At 44.7% G+C, this 18,737-nt stretch overlaps 1 protein-coding gene across 4 annotated transcripts in view; it reads right to left on the bottom strand.

Annotated features, from left to right (window-relative positions):
* Positions 1-3,996, bottom strand: part of Eef2k (eukaryotic elongation factor 2 kinase) — a 59,077-nt gene extending 55,081 nt beyond the window's left edge. For all 4 annotated transcript variants that reach the window (XR_006853944.2, XR_006853945.2, XM_046454515.2 and 1 more), the window contains exon 1: positions 3,653-3,996. The gene's annotated coding sequence lies outside the window, so the exon portion shown is untranslated. The remainder of the gene's footprint in view (positions 1-3,652) is intronic.
* Between the last annotated feature and the right edge of the window lie 14,741 nt (positions 3,997-18,737).

Here is an 18,737-nt window from a genome sequence, read left to right as displayed (position 1 = left end):
GTGTAATTTTAAGGGGCAGTCCACAACGCTCTCTCCCTCCTCTCCTCTTTGAAAATGAATCTTGGCTGAGTGCAGAGGAGCTCGCCTATAATCTCAGCAACTGGGAAGGCTGAGGGAGGAGAATTTCAAGTTCAAGGTCAGCCTCAGCAGCTTAGTTATAGCATTCCTGTGTTCAATACTGCAGGAGGAAAAAAAAGTCTCTGTGCCTACCACGAAGACAGGGAAATTAGCTCACTGACATAAGCAAACAGCAACCTACTATGGAAACCGAGGAGAGAAGTCAAATTCATTCTGCTTAAAGGCTCATAAAAATATCTCCACAGTACACTGTGCTATTAAACGGTTGTTGTGCAAGGGCTATTTTGTTTTTGAAATTTGAAAAACTACATTTTAGAGTACGAAGCACAAAAGGCTGTAATTAGAGCTTCCTTTAACAAAACGCAAGAGCGCTGTGAATTTTAATGTTTAATCATCTGCTAGACACCCTCCTTGTGTCCCCAGGACACGGTGTTCTCCTGGCAGGTCAGATCTGGAATACAGGGTGTCTGGCTTTCCCCCGTTGAACTCCATGTTTACACAGCCCTCTCAGTGGCCCGACCACGTGACCAGGTTAAACAAAAGGAGCCGTGTCACGCCTCTCCAGCTCCCAGGCCAGAGCAGGATGCTAGGCACACCCTAGCAGTGCAGTCACTGGGATGAGTAACTGGAGAAAAGCTGTCAATCTCCTCTGACATAATGGGCACCCAAGGCTTGAGAGACCAGGGTTATAACTGCCAGTTTGCCCAGTGGCAGAGCTGAGACTCTGAGTGGGTCAGTATATATCACCCAGGACCTGAGAAGCACCAAGAACAGACTCTGGCCCAACCAGACCTTTGGATGAACTGATCTGAGTTCAAGTCCCAGCTCAGCCATTTACTAGCTGAGCAACATTGGGCCAATGACTTGATCTCTCTGAACCTCAGCTTCCTCATCTATAAAATGCATTCACCCAACAGAGTGGAGAAAAGAAATGAGAGGGTAGCAAGAAAAAGCCACCATGGCTCAGTCAGATCTCCATCTGCTGGTGATTCCTTGCCCAGCCAGTGAACTCATGTCCCAGTGTCACCTGCAGTTTGGTGGGATCATGTGACCACATGTGGGCCAATGGAAAATGGGCAGAAGTAACTTGCACAAATTCCAGGCCCTGACCAGGTTCTCTTTCACGGCCATCCTGCCCAGAACAGATTCATGGCATTTCTATATCACTTACTATGGAACTCCTCTCCCTGGTCTTTGAACATACTGACGCAGGTTGTCCACCCTACCCATCCCCTGGCCGGCTCATCTGCTCTCTATCAGGTCTCAGCTTAGATGTCACCTCTTCCAGGAAGACTCCTCTGAATCCCAGGGAGTAGACACTCTTAGTTTCACTCTTAGTAGACACTCTCATATGGGTAAAACAAGGAACAGAGAGATTTGGTACTACTCAAAATCACACAGAAAGTGTGAATTGGGCTCGACACTAGTGCTGGCTGAATCCAGAGCTTTTAATGTAGTCATCCCTTCCAAAATTAGCAACTCTAAAATCCCAGGGCCAACAGCAGTAGTTACAGCAGCCTCCTCACCTGGGAACTTGTTGGTAATGCAAATGTTTGAGCCTCACTCCAGGGGAATAAATTAAACTCTGTTAGCAGCCCAGAGATCTGCATGACCAAGGCTTCCAGGGGATGTTGTTATGCCCTGAGGTGGGAGAACCTCTGACCTACCTGCAGTTCAGCCACTTCCAGTGCCTTGCTGGTCCTAGCCAGGTCCAGAAAGGCCGAGAGCTGAACTGCGGCTCTGGGGATTCCACAGCCCTGTGGCTTCTAAGGTCAGCAGATCTTCATCTTTTGCTTTATTACCAGTGTATTAGTGACTCACTCCTTTGTTTGTTTGAAGTGTTCTTGTGCCCATCAGCCCTCGCTGCAAGAGTCTGATCCAACAGCACTTGAAAGCCTGAGCCAATATCACCCCCTGTGTAGACACCGCCCTCTCTCTAACAGCTTTCTTCTAGGAGCATTCTCAGTTGGGGTGGGGGCAGGGAGAACAGGACCGTTTATAACTTCTTCATCAGTAAAACTGATCTCCCACAACACAAAAACTATTCTTAATCAGCCCAGCCAGAGGCTCCTTCTAGGATTAAAGTCCTGATTACGATTACGAATTTTTTCTGTTTGGGGTTCAAAAATTCTACCAGTAATGGCAAATCCTAGATGATTTTGAGCAAGCCCAAGTTTCTGTTGTGCTCTCCCAGGTCTCTCCATCCAGCTCCCCCGGAACCACATAATCAGATGCCAACTTGACTGAAAACTGGACAAGACTTCTTTGGGGAATCTGATCCCGGCAGGATAAAGAATCTGAACAGCTTGGCTGGACAAGATACCCCCCAAAAGCCACATCCACAGATCTCCCAAAGAGCTTACTGTGGAGTCCCATGGCCCCATTCTACTCTGCAGGCAGCCAAGGACCACCAGGGGAGTTGGAGGGGAGGTTTGCCTGTGTGGTCTTCTGGGCCTCTAAAGTTATCTTCACCAGGCCCCGCAAAGGTGGAGTGCAGTAGGGCTGGGTTTGTGGCTCAGTGGTACAGCACTTGCTTAGCCTGCATGAGGCTAAGTTCCTATTTTAAAAATCCATCCTGAGCACCACATTAAAAAAATAAAGTTTTAAAAAAATTTTAAAAGTAAAGTGGAAAGAGTGGTCCAGGCTTAAGAGAGGCACACACTATCTTCTTCCACTGAAAAGCTTTCTCCACTAGGCTCAGACATCACCTCCTCCAGGAAGCCTTCCCAATAACCCTCACTCCCAAAGGGCGTTCTCATCTCTCACCAACTACCTCCATATCCCCCACTTAGTCCATCTTGCTTATTAGAGTCTGTTTATGTGGCTGGCTGCCACTTAGGGAGCCTCTGGGAGTCCGGTAACAATTCTGAGCCTCTTCTGTAAAATCTGCTCTCCTGTCGGAGGAAAGGCAAGGGAGCGCTCACGACGTTCTAGGACCCAGAACTCAGGCTCCTAGAGAGTGTCTCCCCAGGGCAGATCTCCTCCCCCCACACACCAAGCAGCCCATCTGTCACGCTTGGGCACAGCTGGGTTGGTCCCCCACACTTCCACGAACGGGCTTACCCGGGAGTCCCCGCCCCCGCGCCACCAGGCGCACGTTAATGCTCGGCCCCCAGGCGCACGTGTCACCGGCGCCTGCCAACACCCCAACTCTCGCAGCCAACGATGCAGCAAGGGCGTACTCACAGTCCCCGAGGTTCCGGGAACTGGGGCCCGTGCAGGCCTCTGGTTCAGGGGACCGGGTAGGGGTTGCGGCTTGAATCCCCGCAAGGGACAAACAGGCAGCCTGGCGGGCACCCTCTGCGGGGCCCGGAGCTGTCTCTCGCGGCCAGAACGCCGCCCATCGCTTGCCAAGTGCGTTCCTCATCCACGCCGCCGTTAGTGTGCACGACTTCCCCATTTTACAGAAGCAAACACTGAGCGCCTGGGACCCGAGCAACCAGAGGAGGGGCGCCCCATTCTCCAGGCGCGCCGTCCGGGGCCGCGCTCGGGCCGCCGGCTGCACCGGAGCGCGCGGGCCTGCAGAGCCCAGTCCCGGTCCCCACCCAGCCCGCCGGCTGCAGATGGCACCTACCTCCTTGGGGCGGGCAGGCGCGGCCGCCGCTGCCCACGGCCGCTAGGATCCAGAGAAGCTGGCAGAGGCTCGCGGCCCGGCGCTCCAGGGTGCAGGGCGGGCGGGCCCCCCGAGAGTGCCGGGGAGCGGCTAGCGGGGCGCAGGGGCCGGCTAGCGGGGAGACCGCGGGGAGGGCGGACCGATCCAGGGGCACCCGGCTGCGTACCCGGGACAGGAGCGCAGGCGACAGACCGCAGGGCTGGGACAGCTGCACCGCGGGGCGTGTGGGCGTTGGATCCCGGCAGGAGCCGAGCCCGGGAAGGAGCAGATCGGGGCTGGGGCAGAGTCTGGTGTAAGGCAGGAGCGACCGGGCAGGGGCGGGACTGCGGTGCTCACGTGGCCGCCCCCCGGTGGCCGCCACAGAGCCTGCAGCCGCCTCACTGGTCTGCCCCCCTGCTCAGTGACAAGCGCCCCGCCTGTTGAATACACACACAGTGTCAGCATCTAACGCCCATTTGTCATTTGTGGAAATCTCTATAACTAACCTTAGGATACTTTTATGAGAAATGCTTCCCCGCCCCCCATCTCTGCTTTGTAAAAACTTAGGCACATACACCAATTGCATTTCTTTATGTAATTATTTAACCAATATGTCCTCTAGGCCTTCCTTACCAGTCTTGTTTACATTGCTGTATTCCTAACTGAACCCAGGGCCTGGCACATAGTAGGTGCTTAATAGAAGCCTGTGGAATGAATGGATAAATATGGCAAAGTATAAAGAAGAAAAGGAAATGGACAACTGCTGTGAACATTTTGATAATCATGTCCTTCCAGATATTTTTTCTAATGAAAGGATATTTTAGAAATAAAAAAATAACCGTTGCATCTATTGAGTGATCTATTTCATTCCAGCTCCATGCTGACTCTAGAAGGACGGTAGGTGTCATTAGCCTTATTTTACAGATCATAAAACTGAGGCTTAGAGAGGTCACGGACACAACCAGGAAGGGCCAGCTAGAACCAATCCACACTTAGCTGATTTCCAAGCGCTGAGGAATGTAAACATCTTTCCCTTCACTTATGACCCACTTCTAAAGTGGAACCTCTTGCCAAAGGACTTTTATACAGGGCTGGGGTTGTGGCTCAGTGGTAGAGTGCTCGCCTAGCATGCATGAGGCACTGAGTTCAATCCTCAGCACCACATAAAAACAAAGTAATATGTTCACCTAAAACTAAAGATACATAAATAAATGTTTTTTTAAAAAAGGACTTTTATACAGCTGGACTCCTGCAGCTCACCCTCATCCTTCCCCCAGACAAACCAGAAACCAGGAACTAGAATTCCTCTTCCTCAAGACAAATCATAGAAACCAGAACCCATTTTCCCCAAAGCTAGCCATAAAATCTACAAATACTCCAACTCTTCCCTACTTCTCTGCATGAGAAATGGCCATAAAGAAATTCTCTGACCTACCTAGTTTGATAGTAGGGCATAAGACCCACATTCCAGAAGGGGATCTGCCCCACACCCAACTGGAAGAAATGCTACAACTGAGGGACCCAGAGGACTCCGAGTATTTCTACATGGCTATTAAGGTTTCACTGAACCTCAGCATAAAACGGATACTTTATCCTGGACCTTTGGTCTTCCATCTGAAGGTTCTCATGTCCTGCAAAATTGTGATAGAAGAAATGTTATGGTGTTTCTCCTGTGAATCCATCACCAGTTTTCTTCTTCTTTGTGGGAAGGGTACCTGGGATTGAAGTCGGGGCACTAGGCCACTGAGCCACATCCCCAGACCTATTTATATTTTATTTAAAGGCAGGGTCTCACTGAGGGTCTCACTGAGCTGCTTAGCGTCTTGCTAAGTTGTTGAGGCTGGCTTTGAACTCACGATCCTCCTGCCTCAGCCTCCTGAGCAGCTGGGATTACAGTCATGCACCACTACGCCCAGCTACCAGTTTTTTCATCAGGATCAAAAAAATTAGGCCTTCAGAGGGAACATGTGAACTTCCCTACTCAGGCACTGCCAGACGGAGAGGGACAGGAGGGTTTCCAACAGGGAATGTCTAGCAAAGGGCCACCCCAGTGGAATGTGCAACATAAACCTGCTCCTTGTGCTCCGAAGAGTCCTTTATCAGGATCGCCTCTGTCCTGGAAGGTGGGGGGAGGTGAGGGAGAACCCCCATAGAGGTGGAGGTCACCCAGAGTCCCAGGCAAACACCAAGACCACAGGAAGATCAGAGAGACAGGGACACTGTGGGTATACTGACGTTTGTTCTTTTCCTTCCTCTCATCAATGGGTTGGGAATATGCTTCTGTGGTCGGGACCATCTGTCATGTGGAATGCTTGCTCTGATGCCTTTTGGGGGACCAAAGAGCTGATATTCATAGGAACTTCACTTTTTGTTTGGCTCTGAGGCAACGGCTTTCCAGGATGCCAAGGGTTGGACATGGTTAAGTGTGTCCCCGAGGCTTCCTGTGTGGACATTTGGGACATCTGATCCCCACTCCAAGGTATTAGGAGGGTAGAGATTTAATCCGACTATCTTTAGAGTTGGAGGTGATTAGGATTAGATAATGATTAATGCTGGCAGCTAAAGACAGACAGATGGACACACCACACACACACACACACACACGCACACACACACACACACACTCCCTAGCTCTCCTCGCATGATACCCCACACCTCCTCTGGACTCTGCCAGCAGGAAGACCATCACCAGCTGCAGGTCCTCAACCTTGCCTTTCCAGAACCTTGAGCCAAAATAAACCTCCTTTTTTATAACTCCTCCTGTCTGTGGTATTGTGTTACTGGCGAAAGAAAATGGTCTAATTCGAAGGCATTATCCCTTTCCATCATCATCACAACCTTCTGACAGTTTGCACAGAGAGCAATTGAAGTGATTTTCCCCTGCTTGCACAGATAGTTAAGTGGCTGAGTCAGGACTGGGCCCAGATCCCAGTATACACAGGCCGCTTGAGTGTCCTGTCCCTGAGCCTTGACTCTTCAGTATTTGAGGCCTACAAAAATCCAGATTCTCTTGGAAAACTTCAGGCCTTCAGGTTTACCAACTGCAATGGCATCTGCTGGGGGTAGGTTCAAGTTTACAAGGCTGAGGAGGGGGTGACATACAGGCAGCATCTCCTAAGGTGGTCGGAGATCAAAAGAAGAAATGGATCCTGAAGCCCACCAGGGAGTAGTTCACCCTTTGGCATCTGTGTTACAAATTTTGGAAAATACAAGATTGAGAAGATAGATGACAAAATTTTGGTTTGAAAGGCTGGTTCTTTTGGTTACCTTAAGAAAACTCCTTTGACTTTTTGCAAAAGACAAAGTTATTCCTGAAATTATGAGACCCGGGGGAGTTCAGGAAGGAAGGAGGAGGCCAAGGAGGCTAAACTAGTTTTCCCAAGTCCAGGCTAAACAACACAAATGATGGGGGAGGGGGGGTGTTCCATTACCTAAAGCTCTGTGGCACTGGACAAGTTATTTAACTTCTCCATATTTTTATCTGGCCCAAAAGCATCCTCTTTTGCATGAGAATCTTGATTTGTCTGTAGTGGACTAATTCATCCTATTCTTTGTTTTTTAAAATTTATTTTTAGTTGTAGATGGACACAGTACCTTTATTTAATTTATTTATTTTTATGGGGTGCTGAGGATCAAACTCAGTACCTCACAAATGCCAGGCAAGCGCCCAACCACTGAGCCACAACCCCAGCCCTCACTCTGTTCTTAATTCCTGAAAATACCCCTTCCCACTCCCTTGGTTGCAAGAGTGGACACATGACCAGATCTGGCAATTAGCATATTCCATCCCTTTAATCCCATTGATTGGTTCAGGGACTAACATGTGACCCAAGTTAGGCCAATGAGATCTGGATCTTGTATAGCAACCATGAAGAAGAGACTCTTTCCTTCCAGACTTTTGATGAGTCGGGAGAATGTAAGCAGAGAGTTTCTGGGCATTCATTCTTTTTTTTTTTTTTTTTTAAGGCAAAGGTTTTTGAGTCAAACGGACCTATTTATTTTTATTATTTTTTTTAAAGAGAGAGAGAATTTTTTTTAATATTTATTTTTTAGTTCTTGGCGGACACAACATCTTTGTTTGTATGTGGTGCTGAGGATCGAACCCGGGCTGCACGCATGCCAGGCGAGCACGCTACCGCTTGAGCCACATCCCCAGCCCTGGGCATTCATTCTTATGACAATTATTTAATAAGCTCTTACTGTGTGCCAAATTTCATGCTAAGAGGTGGGGGAAAGGCCTGCCTTCAGGGAACATTCTAGTGAGGTGAGGAAAGAGACAACAGAAATTCCCCTATTAGTCATTATTCCATGCCATTCTAAACTGTGAGGCAGGCATGCTGAGTGGGAAGCGTTGGAGGCATCAGACTTCCTTTTTTTAAAAAAATAATTAAATATAGGAAAAAAATTAAACTACCTTACTGTTACTGTATCCAAGAGGAATAATAAACCCATCATGCTCAATTCCAAGCCAAGAGCCCTGTTCTAAAGCCTGCTGCTCCGCCTTCATGGACAAAGCTCTTCACTTCAAGTTCTGAGAAAAAAAAAAAATCTCTCACCTCATCCACAAGGATTTGGTTTCTTTCCCCCATTTCCCTCCACCAGAATGTCCACAGGACCCAACCCACAAAACGAAAATGATACTATCAAGAAAACGAAAAGACAACCCAGAGTATGGGAGAAAATATTTACACATCATATATCTGATAAGGGAAATGTAACTAAAATATATAAAGAACTCTTGTGACTCAATATTAAAAAGATAACAAACTCAAGTTTAAAAATGGACAAAGGATTTGAATAGATCTCTCTCCAAAGAAAATACCCAAATAGGGCTGGGGTTGTGGCTCAGAGGTAGAACAGTCACCTACCATGTGTGAGGCACCGGGTTGATCATCCTCAGCACCACATAAAAATAAAATAAAGATATTGTGTCCACCTATAACTAAAAAATAAATATTTAAAAAAGAAATATACAAATAACTATTAAGCACATGAAAAAAATGCTCTACACCAATAGCCTGAAGATAATGCAAATTGAAGGTATCAATCTACTAGGGTGGCTATCATAGAAAAAAAAATCAGCTAATCAACAGGCATTGGCAAGCATCTGGGGCAATTGGAACCCTCATATCTTGCTGATGTGAGAAATTGAAAACAGTTTGGTAGTTCCTCAAAAAATGAAACATGGAATTATGATACAACCCAGCAATTCCATTCCTGGTTCTATACCAAGAGAAATTAAAAGATATGCTCACGTACCCAAATGTTCATAACAGCATTATTCATAAGAGCCAAGAAGTGAAAAAAAACCCAATGGTATCAACTTATGAATGGACAATCAAAATATGCTCTATCCAGACAATAGTATGGTATTTGACAATAAAAAGGAATGAAGTACTGATTTATGCTCCAGCATGGATGGACCTTAAAAACATTACACAAAGTGAAAGAAGTCAGGCACCAAAGACAATGTATTGACCAGGCGTGGTGGCCCATGCCTGTAATCCCAGCAGCTCCGGGGGCTGAGGCAGGAGGATTTCGAGCTTAAAGCCAGTCTCAGCTAAGGCAAGGTGCTAAGCAACTCAGTGAGACCCTGTCTCTAAATAAAATACAAAACAGGGCTGGGGATGTGGCTCAGTGGTTGAGTGCCCCTGAATTCAATCCCCAGTACCCCGCAGCCCCCCAAAGACAATGTATTGTATGACTTCATTTACATAAAATGCCCAGAACAGAAAAATCCACAGAGAGAAAGTAAATTAATGGTTGTCAGGCGCTTGGAAGGGAGTTTGGAGGATCAGAGAGTTATTACATATAAGTAGCAGGGTTTCTTTTGGGGGTGATGAAAATGTTCCAAAATTGCTTGAGGTTGATAGCTACACAACTCCGAATATAGTAAAAGCCACCAAATTGTACACTTCAGATGGGTGAATGGTATGTACGGTATGTGAATCATATTGTAATAAAGCTGTTACCCAAAACGAAAACACCAAAATCCCCACAACCCAGTTTGCTCTCACTGGTTTGCTACATTGTGTGGTAGCAGAAGAGATGGCAGATGGGAGGGGAAAGTGCTCCAGCTCCTATAAGCCCTAGCCCAGTCAGTCACCTGCCTGTTCCCTCCCACAGGCTCAGGCCTGAGAGCAGCATTGGCCACATACACCCAGGATGGTTGCAAAAGCTCAGATTCCCTCTCCATGGTGGATTTGAGAGTTTTTGTTTGTTCGCTTGTTTGTTTTGAACTCAAAGGATTGAACTCAAGGGTGCTCCACCACTGAGCCACATCCCCAGCCCTTTTTTATTTTTTTACTTTGATACAGGGTCTCCCTAAGTTGCTGAGGCTGGCCTCGAATTTGCAATCTTCCTATCTTAGTCTCCTGAGTTGCTGGGATTATAGGTCACTGGGCCTGGCATGCCCACCATAGAGCCAGCCAGGTGGCCCACCTGTAGCTCTGGAAAGACTCCATGAAGTGACCCCTTTCCTGTCACTTAGCCAGTGCAGCCCTTCCGTTCCACTGTGGGAGGCAGGCTCCAGGATGAGAGCAGGACCACGTGTGCGTTTCTAGTTTCATTTGCTGCCACAGTCTGGCTGGGCACACAATCACGAGCCACCACACAGCTTGTAGATTCAAACAGCAACTCTTTATTCCCGAACTCACACCAGCCGTCTACAATCACGTTCTGGGGAAATCCACGTTCTCTTCCCAAATCCACCTCCACTGGGCTTCTATCTCCAAAATATACTGTCTGAATCCCGTGAGAACTCAAGGGGAACTCAGGCAGCAGGATACGCCCTATTCCCAGCAGGAATAATCTTAAACCTTAAACCTGGAACCTAAACTGGGAACGCCCTAAACAAGATTATCTTAAAACCGGGAACACCCTAATCTGCCTTGGTCCTTGAGCAAGGTCACGTACATTCAATGTCACTGCAACATGGGGTACGCTGGCAAGGAAATTGTCATACTTACTTGGCTAATGGCTCCCAGCATCTCCCCCCTTCTGATTAATTAAACAACAAGCAATGTGGCTTAAGGACCGTCCGTGCCTGGTAGGTTGTCCAATTCAACATATGGTTCTTACCCGTCATCGGAAAACTGACCTTTAGGCGTCAGCCTCCTGTCTTAGGTTGATACCACTGCAATTGAATCATACCCGTCACTGACTACCGGTCCAGCATACAGCCATACTTGTGGATAGGTCTATGCACCAGTGGGGGGGTGAGGTTCTTTGCCTCACCTCTGTTGGCCCCCAAATTTGGCCTTGGTGCCAGTGGGGGAGTGAGGTTAATGTGGCTTATGGACCGTGCCTGGTAGGTTGTCCAATTCAACATATGGTTCTTACCCGTCATCGGAAAACTGCCCTTTAGGCGTCAGCCTCCTGTCTTAGGTTGATACCACTGCAATTGGATCATACCCGTCACTGACTACCGGTCCAGCATAAGCCATTGGCCCCCAAATTTTAGACCATCACTAGCAGAAGGGAGGAGGATACAGAAATGCCACGACACCAAGCCAATTGACGGCTCCTTGGGAAAAATTGCATCACTGGTGACACCATCAGCAAAGATATGTCAGCACTACCACAATTAACATGGGGTGCGCTGGCAAGGAAATAAAAATTGCATCACTAGTGACACCATCAAACGATAGTTACATAGTCCAGGCAAGTTCTGCAAGCAGTTCAAAGCAGAGGAATCTATCAATATGTCCATTTCCTCCCAAAATCCGTTTCCTCCCAAAGTAAGTTGACTCTTTGATTGAGCATTACTTGTTGAGTTCTTCACCAGCACTGAGATGGAGATAGGAATTCTGGCAATGATGCTAAAGAGACATTATCCTGAAAAGAATTATTAAATATAATGAAAAGGAAAGGTGAAAGTAAACAAACAGATCTGTTAACCTACTTTAAAAACAATCCTTAACAGCTTTTTACCTAATTTAAATTAGTAAACAAACATCTGTTAACCACCTTTAAAAACAATCCTTAACAGCTGTTTACATAATTTAAATTAAACGATTTAAATCACGTGAATAAAAAAATAATAATAATTCGGATCCATTTTTTCATGAGCGCTCCTCATATAAGAAATATGGACATACGCACATACAGACATACAACACAAAACACAAGAGTGTACACAAACGTACAACACATAAGAAAATAGTAAAGGCCTTGTAGCTTTACCTAGGTGAAATCTCCATTGCAATGTTTAAAAACTCCACAGTCAAAAAATAAAACTGATCAGAAAAACATTAACCTAGGTTTGTATGAGCTCAAAAAATAAAAATAGAACCTTATGATGTGGAAAAATGCAATAATAAAATAGCTATTGAAAAAAGCATCCTGGTTAATCACTGTCGCAGATGTAAGAATGGCCAAGCTGGAGTTCTGGATATCAGCTGTTATGGATTTGAGTCAAATCATCTTCTTTTCGATCTGTAGAAACTGTTTTAGTTAATCTCTCTGGAATCCAAATGGGCTGCTGTTCTCCCTGTGGAAAAACACAAACAGACCCCCGACTCCAGACAATCACTGGGTCAGGACCTTTCCATTGTCCTGTTAGAATATCTTTCCAAAGTACTTTAGGCTTATGTACATTTTTTGGATACATATGCCTTTCCGCAGCACTAAGTCCTGATGAATCCAAATTTAAAAAGTTTAGAGTAAAAAGCGTTATTTTAAGTTTATCTTTGGGGGATATATACCCCCTTCCAATTCCCTCTTTTTGCTTTAATAAGTATGTTTTAATAGTTTGATGAGCTCTTTCAACTATGCCTTGTCCCTGTGGATTGTATGGGATTCCTGTTATATGAGTAATACCAAATGATGAGCAAAATTGTTTAAAAGAGGTAGAGGTATAGCCAGGACCATTATCGGTTTTTAACTGTTTAGGAACGCCCACAGTGGCAAAATTTTGTAAGCAATGAGCTATAACATCTTTAGTTTTTTCTCCGGCATGAAGGGAGCCCATCAAAAATCCAGAAGAAGTATCGACTGTAACGTGTAAATATTTTAATTTTCCAAATTCTGGCAAGTGTGTGACGTCCATCTGCCAAATATGGTTAGGTATCAGTCCTCTAGGATTGACTCCAAGATTAACTTGTGGTAAAAATGTCACACAATTTTGACATTGTTTTATTATATGTCTGGCTTGTTCCTTAGTTATTTTGAAACGCTTTTGTAAAGTATTAGCATTAACATGAAACCTTTTATGAAAATTTGTAGCTTCTTCAAATGTAGAGAAAATATGTATGTCATGTGTAGTTTTATCTGCTAAATCATTGCCTAAACTAAGGGCTCCAGGCAATCCTGTATGTGCCCTAATATGTCCTATAAAGAATGGATCTTTTCTGTCCCAGATTAGACTTTGTATAGTGGAAAACAAAGAGAAAACAGTAGAAGAAGGGGAAATCCTACCGGCATCTTCAAGAGATACTATAGCATTAACTACATACTGACTATCAGAAAATAAATTAAATACAGAATCTTTAAACATCACAAAAGCTTGTAAAACTGCATTAAGCTCTACCTTTTGAGCTGATTGTTTGGGTACTAAAAATGTAAAAGTTTGATCAGGGGTAACTACTGCTGCTGTACCATTATTTGACCCATCAGTGAATATATTTGGAGCATTCATGATAGGTGTTTTTCTTGTCATTTTAGGAAAAACTACAGGATGCTTAGACCAAAAAGACAACAAAGGATTAGATGGTAAATGATTATCAAATGAAACATTAGATTTACACATGATTATTGCCCAAGTATTTAACTCATTAGCTAACTCATCAATTTGATCCATAGTATATGGAGTAATAATTTTATTGGGAGAAATTCCAAACACTCCCTTCGCTGCTTTTATTCCTTTGAGTATTAATTGTCCTACAGCCTCAGGATACCTAGTAAGAATAGTGTTAGGAGAATAAGGTAAATGTATCCACAATAATGGACCTTCTTGCCAAAATACTCCTGTAGGAATATTTTTTGTTGGTAGTACAATAAATAATAAAGGCAAACTTATATCAATTCTATCCAAATGTATGTTTTCCATATATGTTTCAATAATTTTTAATGCCTTTCTTGCTTTAGGAGTTAACATGCGGGGTGAATTTGGATCTGATGGACCTTTTAGAATATCAAATAAAGGTCCCAATTCTCCTGTTGGTATACCTATATAAGGCCTTATCCAATTTATGTCTCCCAATAACTTTTGAAAGTCGTTAAGTGATTTGAGTTGATCTACTCGTATTTGAATTTTTGGTGGACGGACCATGGTTGAGGACAATAGAACTCCTAAATAATTAATTGGAAAATTTAATTGTACTTTATCTATTGCTATCTCTAGATTATAATTTTTTAATAAGTTTGTAAGTGTGGCATAACATTCCAGCAATATGTTTTTATCTTTATGTGCCAATAATACATCATCCATATAGTGAAATATTTGTAGTTCAGGATTTTGATTTCTAAGTGGCTGGATTGCTTTGTTAACATATATTTGACACATAGTTGGACTGTTAGCCATCCCTTGAGGGAGTACTTTCCATTCATATCTCTGATCAGGACCTTCATGATTTAATGCAGGGATAGTAAATGCAAAACGTGGACTATCCTCGGGATGAATTGGAATTGAAAAAAAACAATCTTTAATATCTATAGCTAAAACATGCCAGGTTTTTGGCAAAGCAGACAATTGAGGAATCCCTGATTGAGCAGGTCCCATAACAACCATCTCATTATTAATGGCTCTTAAATCTTGCAACAATCTCCATTTACCAGACTTCTTTTTGATGACAAAAATGGGAGTATTATGGGGAGATATGGAAGGTTGTATATGTCCTTCCGTTAATTGTTGTTTGACCAGATCATGGGCTACTTGTATCTTTTCTTTAGTCAGGGGCCACTGAGGAACCCACACTGGTCTTTCTGATTTCCAAGTAATTTTGATTGTCTCAGTGGCCCTTTCTGAAAATCCAACCCATGTCTGTCTGTTCCTTGATCTATTTGTACTGGTGCTGTTATACCTTGCCCTTGTTTTCCTAATCTTTTTTCTTTCCTAAAGCCTTGTCTAACTCTAGTAGTGGGCACATTAGGATTGATATTATTTGTTAGCGTCAAACCTAATTGATCTAGGACATCTCGTCCCCACAAATTTATAGGAAGATGATCCAATACATATGGCTGTATAGTTCCTTCACATCCTTCAGGATCCTTCCAATCTAATACCATTGCACTTCTATGGGGATTAGTCGCCACTCCTAGGCCTCGAAGCGTTTGAGTGGCTTGTTGTAATGGCCAATGTTTTGGCCATTCTTGACGAGATATGATGCTAAGGTCAGCTCCTGTGTCCAGTAGCCCATTGAACTCATGACCTTGAATATTTAGTTTTAGCATTGGGCGAGAATCTAAATTTAAAGACAACATAGCCCAATCTACACCTGTGGAGCCTAATCCCCTGGAACCTCTTTCTACACTATGACTAGGAAATTTATTATGTAGGCTGGGTATTATTAACAACTGTGCTATTCTATCTCCAGGTGAAATTACTGATATACCTCTTGGAGAACTAGCTATAATTTTTATTTCACCTACATAATCAGGATCAATTACCCCAGGACTTATCATAAGTCCTTTTAATGTAGATGAACTACGTCCCAATAATAAGCCTACTGTTCCTTGGGGAAGAGGTCCTTTTACTCCTGTGGGAATGATTTGAACTCCCATCTCTGGAGTTAATACTGCTCTGGCAGAGGCACAGATGTCCAACCCTGCGCTCCCTCGGGTTTGTCTGATGAGGGATTTAATGGACAATGTGTCCTGGGCACTACCCTGATGGTGTTGCTGGGATCCTCCACTGCCCCGTATATTTGTGGTTGTGGGCCCCGGAGCATTGGGCCCCCCTGTCCGTTTTTTGGCAATGGAGCCTGATGCCTTTCTCCACGATATCTTGGATAAATACCTGGTCTTTGTCCGTTTTTTGATAAGGGAGTACCTTCTATGGTGGTTTGAGAACGGCATTCATTAGCCCAATGTCTCCCTCTACGGCATCGTGGGCAAATACCTGGTATTCTATTCCTTTGATACCTACTTTTGTTAAACCCTCCTCCTATGGGGCAATTCCTTTTAAAATGTCCTGTTTGTTCACAATCATAGCATGTTTTTGGCCTGGCATCTAAAGCCTGTTGTACTGCAGCTGCCAAGACTTGCCCTTGTTCATTAATATCTCTACATAATTTAATATATGTGTTTAAATCTTCATGTCTCCATGGTCTAATAACCTCTCTGCAGCAACGATTTGCTTGGTCATAAGCCAGTTGTTTTATTAATGGCATTGCTTGTTCTGTATCCCCAAAAATTTTGGCAGCTGTTTGAATTAGCCTATCTACAAAGTCAGCGTAAGGTTCATTAGCTCTCTGTATTACCTTAGATAGCTGACCTTGTAAATCTCCATGTCCTTGTAAAGTCTTCCATGCCCTAACTGCGTCTGCAGCAATTTGTGCATATATAGCAGGATCATATTCAATTTGTTGCCGTTGACCCTCATAAGGTCCTTTTCCTAACAACATATCTAGATTTCTTTGAGGATAACCGGCTGCTGCATTTCGCCTAGCTGTCTCCGTGCAAAATTCCTCATTGGCAACCTTCCATAACAAATATTGTCCTCCATTTAGTACAGATTTACACATGCTAGCCCAATCTGCTGGCGTCATGTCCAAGTTAGTAATGGACTCGACCATGCTTACCGTGAAGGGAGCTTGTGGCCCGTAGGTTGTTACAGCCTCCTTTAACTGCTTCACTGTTTTAAAATCTAAAGCACGGTGAATTCGCTGCCCTCCTGCCTGTTCAAGTACAGGGCATGCTAATCTTTGAGGTCCTGTCTCAGGATCCCATTTATCAACTACGGGGTTTGAGGGCCACTCAGCTGTCTCCATCGGTGGGGCTGTTGGTTGAATTACGCCCTCTTGTGATAAAATGGAGTTAGTAACAGCCTCCTGTTGTGGCCTTTTTCCTAACAACCCCTTTTCCTTTAAATTTTCTTCCTCTGTCTGACTAGCTCGAGAGACCTTCTCTTTTGTTTGATCTAAAATGTCTTTCTCCATGGTCTGAACCTCTAACAATTTACTTAACATCTTTTCGGTTTGTTTTTTACTAATTTCTAATCTACTATAAAGATAACGCAACCCAATAAGATAGCACAAAACAAAACCGAAACTGAATGAAACAAAAACGGAATAAAAAATCATTGTATCAATTTTCTCTTCCTCAGGGCCGACAAACTTCAAACCTTTAGTCAACCATTTTTTCCAGTTTGCCTGAGAAATTTCTAGGGATAGGCAGCTTGAAACAAAAACAAGATAAATCAAAACAATAACACATTGTTTTTTGAATTGGTCACCCATTCTTTCGCTCTTCCTCAGGGGCAAGCAATTTCACTTACCTCCAAGCTTCAGAAGTTCCCCGTACGGGCCACCAAATGCCACAGTCTGGCTGGGCACACAATCACGAGCCACCACACAGCTTGTAGATTCAAACAGCAACTCTTTATTCCCGAACTCACACCAGCCGTCTACAATCACGTTCTGGGGAAATCCACGTTCTCTTCCCAAATCCACCTCCACTGGGCTTCTATCTCCAAAATATACTGTCTGAATCCCGTGAGAACTCAAGGGGAACTCAGGCAGCAGGATACGCCCTATTCCCAGCAGGAATAATCTTAAACCTTAAACCTGGAACCTAAACTGGGAACGCCCTAAACAAGATTATCTTAAAACCGGGAACACCCTAATCTGCCTTGGTCCTTGAGCAAGGTCACGTACATTCAATGTCACTGCAACATGGGGTACGCTGGCAAGGAAATTGTCATACTTACTTGGCTAATGGCTCCCAGCAATTTGCCTATATATTTGCCTAGGAAAAGATCTGGAATAATTGACCCCAAGCCTTTTTACAGGGGTTGCTTCTGTGGGGTTCACTGGTGAAGGAGGGCCACAGAGAGGGAGAGATTTTTCCCTTTTAATTTTACACCTCAGATAACACATGTTAAAAAATGTACAGCGAGCATGCCTACCTGACATTACATTTGAAATTTAAAAAAGACAAAAACCAACTTCCTCTTCCAAAACTCAGAGTTGCAGTAGGTGGAGAAATGAAAGGTGACTCTTATTTTTTCTTATTTGTGCTTTTCTTTCTTTGCTGAAGCACCAAGGAACTCAGATTACTTTTGCAAAACTCATTTTTAAATGTTACTTAAAAACACACACACACACACACACACAGAGAAACTAAGCAGATCCTGGTTGCTCTGGATTCTGCGGCCTCCTGACCTTTGCTTGGCTGTGGCTTTGCACTGTCACCCCTGAAGATGTAAATTGACAGAGAAGCCCAGTCAGCAGAACCCTGGGGCCAGCAGGGAGGCCAAGCTGCTGAAGAAATGCTGGGTGGGGCAGACAAACTGAAGCCTCACCTCCACTGGGTTTGTGGTCTAGTGCCTCTGGCTGCAGGGTTCTGAGTACTTCTAGAAGCAGCTCCCCCCACCCTCAAGCATGGATCGTGCCTGATCAGATCTAACGGGTGCAGGATAAATGTTAACTTAAACTATCAGAGAGGGAGAGAGCTGGGGGGCCAGGTGCTGCTGGCATATGATCCAACCACTGCTTTGAGTAATTGCAGGGAGATAACTTAAGAGAACCCAGCTTCCTTCCTGTGGCCCCAAGGGGTGATCGGCCAGATGCTCGGCCATAGTCTGACCATATCCAGACAACAGTTTTCTGAGGTCTTTTGGGCAGCTCCAGCCGGAGCATTTGCCTCTAACTTAGGTTCATGTGGCAACAGAGAGGTGACTCACTAGCATGGCCCTGCCTCCTCCAGGGAGAGATCCATAAATACCTACTTGCAGCAGTGAGTTGGGGAGGGTGTGTGGAATATCACCTCACGGCCAACCAATGTCCATGGAAGAACTCTGGGGTGAGATACTGGAAGGCAACAGATACCTGGAATTACCACCATCACCCCCACGCTATAGGCCAGAGATCCACGTATTACCACATTTGATCTTCACTGCTTCGTTCTT

Source organism: Marmota monax, unplaced genomic scaffold (genome assembly GCF_021218885.2).
Source record: "Marmota monax isolate L192 unplaced genomic scaffold, Marmota_monax_Labrador192_F-V1.1 WCK01_AAM20220418_F8-fsc00086, whole genome shotgun sequence".
Lineage (NCBI taxonomy): Eukaryota > Metazoa > Chordata > Mammalia > Rodentia > Sciuridae > Marmota > Marmota monax.
The sequence above is the reverse complement of the archived record's forward strand: the minus strand, read 5'-3'. Positions and strand labels throughout refer to the sequence as shown.